Raw genomic sequence first — 10,275 nt, forward strand, 5'->3', positions numbered from 1 at the left:
TATCAAAGATGATGGTTTTCAGTTTATTCTTAAATGTGGCGACGGTGTCAGCCCCCCGAACCCAAGTTGGGAGCTGGTTCCACAGGAGAGGAGCCTGGTAGCTGAAGGCTCTGGCTCCGATTCTACTTTTAGAGACTCTAGGAACCACAAGTAGCTCTGAGTTCTGGGAGCGTAGTGCTCTAGTGGGACAATAAGGTACTAAAAGCTCTTCTATGTATGATGGTGCTTGACCATTTAGTGCTTTGTAGGTCAGGAGAAGGATTTTAAATTCAATCCTGGATTTTACAGGAAGCCAATGGAGAGAAGCTAATACAGGAGAAATGTGATCTCTTTTGTTAGTTCTTGTCAGAACACGTGCTGCAGCATTCTGGATCAGCTGGAGGGTCTTGAGGGACTTATTTGAGCAGCCTGATAGTAAACCCAGGGTTTTGTGTATCACAATGGTGGGTAACTTGTTAACGGGTTAAAATGCCATGGTAATTTATGCTGAACATCTAACCTGCTCGGGATTAGAGATCAACCGGTGTAAAAGCACCGCCTACTGATCAATACTCGATGATAATGGCGTCCCCGTTCTTAGAAGATCCGGTGGAGCTCATTGCGCGGAGAAAGAGAGAGGTGTGCTCAGAAAAGATAAAACATTTAGAGACTGACAAAACCCGTTAACATTCCCTGATGGGTTTCTTTATGAAAGATATAGATTTTAAGCGGAGGGAATTACGTATCTTTGTCAGCTTCTTGAGCAATGTGTTGCCAATGTGACACATCGACGACACTACGTTAACAAGAATCTTGTGTGCTGGCTAGTTGACTTTTAACAGATAGATCTCAGAGGGTGAGGATAATGGTGTTTTATCTTCCACTGGCTCCCCTCAGCGATGCGTCCTTTCACCACTTTTATATAAATTATACACCAATGAATGCCGCAGTCTTAACGCTGATAGACACATAATAAAGTTTGCAGATGATTCTGTAATTGTGTCACTACTTGACGACAAGGACACTAGCCTTGGTCCAGTGGTGAATGAATTTATTGACTGGTGTGAGCGCTCCTTCCTAAATATTAACGTCTTGAAAACCAAAGAAATAATTATTGATTTCAGGAAGAATCCTCTGCCAAGTTCTCCTGTTTTTATCCATGGCCAGGCTGTTGACGTTATACAGCAGTACAAATATCTGAGCATAATTATTGATAATAACTTGACATTTGAGGCCAACACAGATGCAGTTTGTGCTAAGACACACCAACCAATGTATTGTTTTCTGAAGTTGAGATGTTTTAATGTTGATACATCTTTTATGAAAATGTTTTATTCTTGTTTTAACTTTCTCTTTTATCTGCTGGTTTGGGTCCCTTAATTTAAAAAATGAGCCTAAACCAAACAGCATCGTTAAGAGGATTGACTTTGTAGAGTTATCCTTTTTATACAGGGTCAGAGTCACAAGGACGGCCAAAGCCATCCTCGCTGACCCGAGTCACCCCTTGTCCTGTGAATCTATCGGGTCGCAGGTACCTGGTACCCAGGTGTAACACCAAGAAATGGAAGAGCTCATTTGTCCCTGTTGGCATTGGTCTCATTAATACCTTGATCTAATTTGTACATGTTTTTTTCTCATACTCTGAGCCAGAAATCTCCACTTCAGCAGCACTTACATACACCAAATTTTCCGGTTGTATTCCTATGTATATTCTTAAAAAGTTTTTTTACAGAGGGGTTTGTTCATATATCACTCAGAGTCTGATTTATACAACATTCTATACCTAAAAACACGTCTGTTGACAGTATTTTCTGATTAATGGAGTGATAAAAAGATATCCAAAATCCCCTCTGTAAAAACCTTTGACTCTAATATGTCAACAAAATGAAACAAGAATTTTGAATCTGACTTCATCCAATTTTATTATATATATTATATTTCCCGAATTTCTCTTCTGGAAATATATGCAAATTACAGCATATTTAATGAGATAATACCTTATTTGCATATTTAAACATACATATTCTAAAACTTGTAATAACAAAGATATTTGTCTTAATGTCAGTAATCAACTGGGGAAGTTTCATTCTGATATCTATTCATTCATTCATCATTTTTTTCCTATTCACCTGGGGTGTCTCCCCATTGATCTCATTAATACCTTGATGTAATCTGTCCTGTTGGAGTATAAATATGAATGTATGTTATGTTGTGTATGGAATGCTGTCTTCTGTTCTCTGCTGGCTGTAGAAAGAATTGCCCCATTTGGGGATAATAAAGTTTACTTGTTCTTGATCTTGAAGGACATGTTTCCTCTGAACGCTGTGAAACAGCTCTGAGTTCTTTTTTCTCTGGTTTGGTGGGCGTGTCTCTTTTTTATTGGCTGTGTTAAGATAAGATAAGATAAGATAAGATAAGCCGCTTTCCGACCAAGTAGTTACAGGAACGTAGTTATAGGAAAAGTCCACTTTTTTCCACTAAGCAGATCTACTAACTACTCGCCCCCAAAACCGTTTTTTCCATTTGCATTCACACTGGCCAAGTGGCCATAGGGACTATAGGAGGGGTAAGGGAGTGACGCAAGCACGGCAACAGTCTTTATAGCGTTAAAATCAGAAAACAAATACACCAAAAAAAGTATGAACTAAATACTAAATGTAATGTATATAGCATATTTTTCATAATTTACACAAGTCTCCCGAAGAGACACGGGTATCTCTCTCGCCCCCGCCTCTGCCTGCTGCACTGTTGACGTGTGTGTGTGTGTGTGTGTGTGTGTGTGTGTGTGTGTGTGTGTGTGTGTGTGTGTGTGTGTGTGTGTGTGTGTGTGTGTGTGTGTGTGTGGGCCCGGTCAGCGAGATTGTCAAGCCCGCAGGGCACGCTTGTGGAGTTTAACTCTGAAAAGACAGTTAACCACAGGTTCCCTTTAATCTTATGATGGACATGTGTTGTGATATTTAAACAAACGAACTGTCAACGGCGAAATAAATTTTTACGAGACCGGTCTGAGAGACCTCCAGCCTACAGCGGGGTCTCTAAGCAGGACTGGCCGAGCGACGAGCTAGCGGCCGGGGCAGGCGCCTGCTGGCTGTTGCCTCACTTCATGGAGCTTCTCAACTCTGAAAACTTTGAAGCAAATTGTCAATTTGGCATCAATTTTCACAAGACTGCCTATATTCGAAATCTAAACAGTTCATTTCTTGTCTAAAACGTTGTCAGAAGTGAATTTAGTGATGAATAAGATGGCGAAAACTGTTAAAGTTGTCCCGTTGTTGGTCTCTCTGGACCGGAAACCTGACCCTCGTTGACCTAGGTCCCTATGCTGAAAAGGGAACAGCGAAAAGACCCTGCCCTGAAGTAGGAGCTGAAAGAGTTACAGGAACTATGGCCAGAGGAACTTAAAAATCCCCAAATTGGTCCAGTCGGAACACGAGAAAAAAAGGGTTCTAGTAATTTTATAGAACTGCAAAAATCCCTCCGGTCGGAAAGAGGCTATAGACTTCATCAATCCCACACTGGGGAAATTCCTTTGCTACAGCAGCTCAAAAGAAAAACAATGTACACACAACAGAATACCACAAATACACATTAAGTAGACATTGGTGAAAAAAAATATACATTAAGTATAAGAAATAGAAAAAGAATAGAATTAGTTATAGAATTTTTTTATAATAATAATAGTAATAGATCAAACATATTTACACAATAAACCTTCTATAAACAGACAGTATATAAACACAGATATACAGGTCTTTCAGTTGATAGCCAATCAGCAGAGACGTGTCTGTAAACTTGTGGTAATAAAAAGGCAGGGACGGACGGGCTCACAACACATTTAAAATCAGTTCTTTTGGAATGATGTGAGAAATGTACTATTCAAAGCGTTAACTGGAATGTATGGAGAAGAAAGATGTCATCTATGAAACAAGGACTAATTACTCTGACTAAATGTGGTAAAGACAAAAGCTTTTGAGATCATTTTGTTATGGGGTAGCTGTTCTTCCCCGTCCTGTGTGTGTGTTCTCTTCCCTTTTCCCTTGTGTGTCTGTCTGTCTTGTTCTGAGTCTTCAAGGAAGTAGGTCAAGGGGCATGGCTTCAAGGAAGTAGGTCAAGGGGCATGGCTTCAAGGAAGTAGGTCAAGGGGCATGGGTACATTCCATGATTCACCTCTGCAGTACTTAAACCCGTGTTGATCTTCCCTTCGACACCAGATTGTTACATCCACCAGTGTGGTAACTTGGCTCAGTAACTCTAAGTTTTGTCTAGCCTCTTGTTACTCCTAGTGCTCCTGTCTGATACCTGTTCCTCGCTCTAGATCTGCAGCCTTCTCTACTGCTACCTGCTGTGCTGCCAGCTCCTTGCTGCTCTGTCCATGTCCTCCACGCTCAGATTCCACAGTGAGTCATAGTGGACTCTCCTCTGCCTGCCCGACTCTAGTCTCGGGCCAGTCCTGGATTCTCCACTGCCTGCCTGCCTCGAGCTTCGGTCCAGCCCTGGAGCTATCCTACCCTGTCTCTGCCTTCATTGATCTCTCTTAGTACAGACTTTTCATTAAAACAACTTGAACTCTTTATTCTGTGTCACGTGTGGAATCTCTGTGTTCTGGGTTGGAACCGCGGTCATAACACATTTGAGACCAATAACATTGTTGAATACTGACTACAAGTTCCTCTCTGGAGTTGTTGCTACTAGGTTAAAGGGAGGTATGTCGACCACAATTGTTGAGACACAATCAGGTTTTTTAACTAAGGAAGGTCAATTCACAACAACATAAGACTTGTTTTAGATGTACTTGAATACAGCCATATTATTCATGATAGTGGGTTTATTATATTCTTAGATTTTTATAAAGCGCTTGATAGTTGTGTAGCTCTAGGGCACCTGTCCCCGATTTGAGATGAAGAAGGAATTCATCAGGGTTGCAGCAGATCTCCTCTTTTATTCATAGTGGTAGCAGAGATGTTGTCCATTTTGATCCAGAATAGTTGCATTGAAGGGTTAGTTTTGAGTGACAGACAAATTACCATAAGTCAACTTTATTTTTAAAGAATGAAAATCTAATTCCCTTAGCCTTACAAACTATCAACCAGTTTTCAAGAGCTTCAGGCTTACAACTGAGTTTAGATAAAAGTTAAATATTAACATTACATGATTATCCCTCGCAGCCTCCGTATAACATAAAGGTCAAGTCACAAGTTAAATATTTGGGGATTGTTATTTCCAGGGATAAGATCTTAAAATAAAAGGTAAGAGAACCACTGATTTAATTCTCCTCCAGAAGAACATTTACATTAAATGATGTTGTGCAGTGCATTAACCCTTGTGTTGTCCTCCCAGCTAAAAAAATAAATAAGGGCACTTTTTAGATGTTTTTGTTGCTCTTTTGTCATTTTGTCACTTTTTTAATATTTCTGTTCCTTTTTGTTGTTTGATTGTCACTTTTTGTCACTTTGCCGTTTTTTACGCTTTTTCTGAAGTTTTCAATGCTTTTTTTCCACCAGTATATACACCACTAACACCAAATTATAAACACTAGCTTCACACTTATTCTGGGAATTCATGGTCAATAAACCTAATTTTTAAGAAATCATACCTCATTTTTGAGTTTAAAAAGCAGAAATATGCTATAATATTGAATAAAATGTAATGAAATAAACTGAAACTGATCTTTAATTTCACAAGGCAAAAGTAGGAGCTGTAACACACTGAAAGCTTGCAGTCTTTTTGAATGTAGTGCAAGCAAACTAAATTGTGACTAATGTTTCGTCAAGTGTTTGTTTACACTGAAAAGAAGACTCAAGCTTTTACTGAACAACAGCGCCCCCTTTTGTCCTACGTCTGCTGTTCTACTGAAGCTACTGTGTTCTGTGCAGTTTTTAAAGGATGAAACGTGAACTGCCCTACTCCATTAACATGAAATGTTGTAGCCAACATTATAGAGGGGACATTTTCTACAATTAAGGTCTAGGCCCATGCTAACAAACAGCAGTGTTCATTGTAAAGTTTGCTTTGTTAGGCCTAACTTGAACTCTCCAGTGTCCAAAATTGAAGTTGTAAACATTTGGTAAAATATAGCACATGCTTAAATGGTCTATGTCTTTGTTTATTATGCAGGTTGTCCGAACCCTGACCCCGACCACCCTGACTTTGCTCCTTCACAACACCTGGGACCTGAGTTAGCCGATCCAACCGTATCTGCTAAGACAGCAGCAGATTAACAGGGTCGGTACCATCAAGCAGTGAAAAGGAGACAGCTTTATTCTGCAGCTGGACCAGGACCAGAACCAGAGATTGTTCCTGACATAGAAGACAACCAGGAAGAAAAAGGGGGATAATGTCATATGTGTGAAATGCTACAGCAAGAGGTACATAGGTTGCGTTTAGAGAGAGACTCTTACAAAAACAAGCTGTCAAAATTGTCCATCTCTTCAGAAAATGTCATTGTCACAGAGAATGATGCAGGTAGTCAAATTACGTGCAAGAAGAAATTCTTTTCATTTTATTTTGGACTGCCATCTTTTGCTGTTTATTTGGATTTTATACTTAATTGCACCACTTATTAAAGAAAGAAGGGTTATCTCCAAGGATATCTTGACTGCACAGAGTTTTTCATTGACAGGCCATTTAATCTCAGGGCTAGAGCCCAGACCTGGTCGAATTATAAACACCATAATACTCTTAAGGCTCTAATAGGTATTACATTCCATGGCTCAATATTATTTATTTCCAAAATGTGGGGAGGGAGAATATCAGATAAAGAGATCAATAGTAAGTCTGGCTTTTACAGTAACATTAATCCAGGCAATCAGGTGATGGCAGATAGAGGTTTTCTGATAGGTGACCACCTGGCTAGGCTTGGTGCCACACTCGTCATGCCTCCATTCTTGAAGGGGAGAAAGCAGCTACCTGGGTGTGATGTTGAGAGGGCCTGCCAACTTTCAGCATTGCGTATTCATGTGGAGCGAGCTATTGAACGGATCAAGATCTTTACAATTCTGAAAAACATGCTCCTTCTGACCATTGTTCCTCACTCCAGTGACATATTGACCGTCTATTGTGCTCTAAGTAATCTTAGACCTAAACTTATTAAATAATACTGCTACTGGACTTTGATTACTTTCCTCTCACTCTTTAACAAATTGATAAAATGGAATCTCATGTGATTACTATTGTGAAAACATCAGAATCAGCTTTATTGGCCAGATTTGCATAAACAAACAAAGAATTTGACCTGTTAATCTTAAAGTAAGAAATATAAAAAAAAATACTGTTAAGTTTACTGTATAACAATACAATATAATTTATAATTTTACAAAAAATATACAAAAGAGAGGGAAGGAATAGTGCAATATCAGTCTGTATAGTCTGAGATTATATGATTTAGATATGAATACAGTGCAAGGCAGATCAGTGCAGTGGTAATATATTAACAACAATATTGTAATTGTAGGATTGAAATATACATGAGTTTGATGAGCAGAACAGTGATGATTGACTTTGTTCAGTGTAAGGGTGGGGGCTATTTCTGAGTGTTCAACAGAGTGACTGCTTGGGGAAAGAAACTGACTTTGTGTCGGTTGGTTTTGGCGAGCAGTGCCCTGTATCTCCTACCAGAGAGAACAGTGCCCTGTATCTCCTACCAGAGAGAACAGGGCCCTGTATCTCCTACCAGAGTGAACAGTGCCCTGTATCTCCTACCAGGGAGAACAGTGCCCTGTATCTCCTACCAGAGAGAACAGGGCCCTGTATCTCCTACCAGAGTGAACAGTGCCCTGTATCTCCTACCAGAGAGAAGAACAGTGCCCTGTATCTCCTACCAGAGAGAACAGTGCCCTGTATCTCCTACCAGAGTGAACAGTGCCCTGTATCTCCTACCAGAGAGAAGAACAGTGCCCTGAATCTCCTACCAGAGAGAACAGTGCCCTGTATCTCCTACCAGAGAGAACAGTGCCCTGTATCTCCTACCAGAGAGAACAGTGCCCTGAATCTCCTACCAGAGAGAACAGTGCCCTGTATCTCCTACCAGAGAGAACAGTGCCCTGTATCTCCTACCAGAGGGAAGAACAGGGCCCTGTATCTCCTACCAGAGGGAAGAACAGTGCCCTGTATCTCCTACCAGAGAGAACAGTGCCCTGTATCTCCTACCAGAGAAAACAGTGCCCTGTATCTCCTACCAGAGGGAAGAACAGTGCCCTGTATCTCCTACCAGAGAGAACAGTGCCCTGTATCTCCTACCAGAGAGAAGAACAGTGCCCTGTATCTCCTACCAGAGAGAAGAACAGTGCCCTGTATCTCCTACCAGAGAGAACAGTGCCCTGTATCTCCTACCAGAGGGAAGAACAGTGCCCTGTATCTCCTACCAGAGGGAAGAACAGTGCCCTGTATCTCCTACCAGAGGGAAGAACAGTGCCCTGTATCTCCTACCAGAGGGAAGAACAGTGCCCTGTATCTCCTACCAGAGGGAAGAACAGTGCCCTGTATCTCCTACCAGAGAGAAGAACAGTGCCCTGTATCTCCTACCAGAGTGAACAGTGCCCTGTATCTCCTACCAGAGAGAACAGTGCCCTGTATCTCCTACCAGAGAGAACAGTGCCCTGTATCTCCTACCAGAGAGAACAGTGCCCTGTATCTCCTACCAGAGAGAAGAACAGGGCCCTGTATCTCCTACCAGAGAGAAGAACAGGGCCCTGTATCTCCTACCAGAGGGAACAGGGCCCTGTATCTCCTACCAGAGAGAAGAACAGGGCCCTGTATCTCCTACCAGAGGGAAGAACAGAGCCCTGTATCTCCTACCAGAGGGAACAGGGCCCTGTATCTCCTACCAGAGAGAAGAACAGGGCCCTGTATCTCCTACCAGAGAGAACAGGGCCCTGTTCCTGACCCTGGACCAGTACAGGTCCATCTTTGAATCAAAACCCTTTGCTCCTTAACTTTCTTGTGTATTTCACTGATATATGTTTGGATTATTTTATTTATTATTGTATTCATCTTATTGTTATTTTTTCTTTTTTTCTCTTTTAAGATAAATATGTATGTACATTTTTAATAAATGTCCATTATCTTCGTACACAATTTTACTTGGTTTCATTGTCGTGTTCTTCCCCCCTTAATGCCGTACCTAGAACTTGCCTAATCCACAACAGGATAAACAGCACCTCTCCTATCATAACTAGTAAGGTATGGATTGGTGCAACCAAAACAATCTAGAGCTCAACGCTCTAAAGACAGTGGAGATGGTTGTGGACTTCAGAAAGAACCCAGCCTCACCTGCCCCCATCACCCTCTGTGGCTCCACAATTGACACTGTGGAGTCTTTCCGCTTCCTGGGAACTACCATCTCCCAGGACCTCAAGTGGGAGCTGAACATCAGCTCCCTCGTCAAGAAAGCACAACAGAGGATGTACTTCCTGCGGCAACTGAAGAAATTCAACCTGCCAAAGACAATGATGGTGCACTTCTACACAGCCATCATTGAGTCCATCCTCACATCCTCCATCACCATCTGGTACGCTGCTGCCACTGCCAAGGACAAGGGCAGACTGCAGCGTGTCATTCGGTCAGCTGAGAAGGTGATTGGCTGCAATCTGCCGCCGCTCCAGGACCTATACGCCACCAGGACTCTGAAGCGTGCTGGAAAGATTGTGGCTGACCCCTCCCACCCCGGACATAAAATCTTTGAGCCACTCCCCTCTGGCAGGAGGATGAGGTCCATCAGGACCAAAACCTCACGCCACATAAACAGCTTTTTCCCCTCCTCCACTAGTCTTATCAACAAGGCTCGGAATCCATCCTGACTCTCTCCACACCCCACCTCTGGCTCCTCATGCCACTGTACCTACTCTGCTGTAGCGTTCCTTTTTAATACTGTTTAACTTATTTTACTATTTATTTACATTTATTTTATCGTTATTAATACATACTGTGTGTATATGTTTATACTTATATTGTTTATATTCTTTTATCCTTCTTATATTTGGAGCATGTGTGACATGCACCAACAACACCATGACAAATTCCTCGTATGTGCAACAAACGTACTTGGCAATAAAGCCCTTTCTGATTCTGATTTGTTCTCTGTAGAGATTAAAAAAGCTTGTAAAACATCAACCCCGTTGTCCACAGTCAATCTATGAACATAATTTTTTTCAGGACAAACTGGTATATTAGAATATTTGTGCTGCAGTGAGGTCACTTGAATGTAAAAAAGGTTGTAGGAACATAAAGACAAATAAATAAATAAAACGGAACATGACTCTCACAGATAGTATTGATATGACACACAGCAATAAAAGCTAA

General features: G+C 41.4%; 2 protein-coding genes across 2 annotated transcripts in view; one reads left to right on the forward strand and one right to left on the reverse strand.

Annotated features, from left to right (window-relative positions):
- nfkb1 (nuclear factor of kappa light polypeptide gene enhancer in B-cells 1) overlaps positions 1-10,275 on the forward strand; it is a 1,201,612-nt gene that overhangs the window by 871,526 nt on the left and 319,811 nt on the right. The gene's annotated exons all lie outside the window — the stretch shown is intronic.
- sqstm1 (sequestosome 1) overlaps positions 1-10,275 on the reverse strand; it is a 585,288-nt gene that overhangs the window by 393,205 nt on the left and 181,808 nt on the right. The window lies entirely within an intron of this gene.

This window comes from Sander lucioperca, chromosome 1 (assembly GCF_008315115.2).
Source record: "Sander lucioperca isolate FBNREF2018 chromosome 1, SLUC_FBN_1.2, whole genome shotgun sequence".
Classification (NCBI taxonomy): Eukaryota; Metazoa; Chordata; class Actinopteri; order Perciformes; family Percidae; genus Sander; species Sander lucioperca.